Source organism: Grammomys surdaster, unplaced genomic scaffold (genome assembly GCF_004785775.1).
Source record: "Grammomys surdaster isolate TR1022 unplaced genomic scaffold, NIH_TR_1.0 98, whole genome shotgun sequence".
NCBI classification, from domain to species: Eukaryota; Metazoa; Chordata; class Mammalia; order Rodentia; family Muridae; genus Grammomys; species Grammomys surdaster.
Window position 1 is genome coordinate 7,782,478 of NW_021604577.1, and position 3,040 is coordinate 7,785,517.

General features: G+C 34.2%; 1 protein-coding gene across 2 annotated transcripts in view; it reads right to left on the reverse strand.

Annotated features, from left to right (window-relative positions):
• Positions 1 to 3,040, reverse strand: part of Lrfn5 (leucine rich repeat and fibronectin type III domain containing 5) — a 285,456-nt gene that overhangs the window by 262,302 nt on the left and 20,114 nt on the right. The gene's annotated exons all lie outside the window — the stretch shown is intronic.

Sequence of the window (3,040 nt, forward strand, 5' to 3'; positions counted from 1 at the left end):
GTTTTTGGTCTTGCTTTAGTAAAGTATTTCTTCACTATGATGTTTCAGAATGGTAATGTATATCCTGTGTCATGATATGTCAAAAAATATGTAATGTACTTTTTAATTTTGATTTTGTAGAGGAGTACAGTAAATAGATTGTATGAATTTCAGAAGAGACTTTGAACTTTGGATACTATGATAGACTATGGGGATTTTTGAAATTAGGCTAAAGGTATTTTGCATTATGCCATGCCTAGGTATGGTCTCAATAGACTCATGTGTTTGAACAATCTATGGGAGCAAGAGAATGGAATTTGATAGTTTGAATATGATTAGACCCATAGGGAATGATACTGTTAGGGGGTGTGGACTTGTTGGAGAAAATATGTCACTCTAGGAGTGGGCTTTGGAGTTCTCTTCCTACGCTCAGGTTCCACCCACACAGTAGAGAGCATTTGCCTAGCTGCCTGAGGAGGTAAGTCTTGTCCTGGTTGCTTTTGGAAAAAGATGTAGAATTCTCAGCTTCTCCAGTGCCATGTCTGCCTGTTTTGCACCTTTATGATAATGTACAGAACCTGCAAGCCACCCTTAATTAAGTGCTGCCTTTTATAGGAGTTGCTATCGCCAGAGTAGCTGATACCTGCACTGTGCTCACACAAGGCAGGCCCTGTCCACAATCAGTTATGGGAGGGAAAGAAGTTCATAGCATTCTATCTCTCTCTGCTCCTAACCTCATTATTGGCACCAGCTTCCACAAGGTAGCGCCAATTGGTACTAGAAAGCTCTGTCCCTTTCCAGTAGACAGAGATGGCCTAGTAAACTCAGTGATTAGCAAAGTCAACCAAGGAAAGATTTGGGATGGAGGTAAAAAGACATGATAGAGAGTAGAGGTGGATAGTAATCAGTATGAGTTGTGCATTTGGAAAACTGTCAAATAGCATACTTTTTAACGTTTTTTTTTTATTTTGTGTAAGTAGGTGTAGAACAAACAGTTGCAGAGCCTGTAAACTACAGAGGCATAGTATGCCCTACGTCTGAAGTTACAGGAAACTGTGAGATACCTACATGGTTGTTGGTAATTCAACTCTAGTCCTCTTTTAGGGCAATGTGCATACTGAAGGACAGACCAATATCTCCATCTGCCCCCCAACACATTTAATTAATAGAAAATTATATTATCTTAAATTTTTTTAATGTTTATATAGATCTATGTTGCTTTAGCTTTTCTTTTAATTGCTATCGTATTTTCCAAAAATGAACTTTCTAAGTTGGGAGAACAGTAACTAGTAACTGATGAGTGTACAGGATCTTTTAGAAAAGAACAGAACTTTTTGGAAATAATTGATAGTGATATCTTCACAGCATTGTGAGTATCCTGAACACCAAGAAATTGTATATACAATAGGGTGAATTCTATAGTAAGGGGAATCATATCTCAGTAAAAAGCAGCAATTAATGTGAAAAATAAATTAGTTTCTCGTTTTGCTATGAAGCCTAGTTCAGAAAAGAAATGACTGAAGAAATCACTCAGTGGCACATGCTTTCCTTGAATGTATGAAGACTGAAGTTCAATAATGGATAGTGTCAAAATAAATATTAAGTGGGAAATTTTGTGCAACTTATAATTCTTACCTATAAATATATTTTTAAAAGATAAAACATAAAAGTTTTCATTGTAGAAGTACATATAGTTGTAGCAATGTTTTTCATTGGTTTTGAAAATCATTTAGTAAGAAAAAAAGCTTGACTTCAGCTGTACTGGTTATGGATGCCCACACCAGTAATCCCAGCACTAGGAAAGCAGATGTACAGGCAGGATAATCCCAGTAAGTTTGGTCCAACCTGTTCTACAAACTGAATTTCAAGCTATCTAGGGCTACATACGTATATATGAAGAGAGAGAAATAGATGTAGAGATGTGTGTGTGTTGTCTGTGTGTCTTTGTATGTCTCTGTGTTCTGTGTGTGTACTGCCTGTGTGTATGTGTTCTGCATGTGTGTGTACTGTATGTATGTGTGTGTGTGTATGTGTGTGTGTACTGCATGTGTTCTGTGTGTGTGTGTATACTGCATGTGTGTGTGAACCTTAATTGTTCAGCTACATCCAAAAAATTACATATTTTAAGAAAAAAATTCTGTTAATGTTTAGTTATTTTTATTAATTTTCAAGATTGGCCACTTGTATGGCTTCTGTTATTTTTCTCTTCATTTGTTTGCTTTATGAATCTAAGCTAATTTGAATATATAATTGATTTTATGATATTACAATAAAATGTATTCCAAGAATTTGTGTCTTAATGTAATGATCTCCTCTTCAACCTGAATGATAAACATTGCTGTGACCAAGTGTACAGATGACAACATTCCTCATTCCTGTCTCTGAGAAATGGAAGCTGTGCGCTACAAGCCCAGCAAGAAATGTATTTTATTATGGAAGTCAAAGACATGATTAAATCATAAAATAAATTCAATGCTCAAACACTATAGGTCATTTTTCCTCTACCTCCTACCCGCATTTAATATCTACATAGAGAAAAAGCTTGAAAGACTGAATCCGGCTGCCATTCCATGGTCTTAGTAATCCTTATGAGAACAGGGTTTGGGCTTTATGATTGCAGAACTAACCCCATCAAAGGTATGCTTGAGCAATGTTACAAAAAAGCAGATTTGCAAATATCTTTGACATTGTAGCTGGTACGTAAATACATAATGTATATTAGCCTTTCACTATTATTGAAAAAACATTTTATTTATTATGTAATATCATCTATGAAAATACACTTGAATCATTGCTATGAATTATTAGACAAATTAGTATGATACATATAAAGGGGAAAGTTTGAAAAATATAGAAAACAAAATTATCACAACTTTTTCATCACATACACAAGCATTGTCTAATTTTTTAAGTGTTTGCTTCCTATCATAAATATGTATTAATATATTTCTGCCTATTTATAAATATGTAATTTTACACAAGGTATACAACATTATGTAAACCAAAGCTTCTATTTTCATGGATATATATATATATGTATATATATATATATATATATATA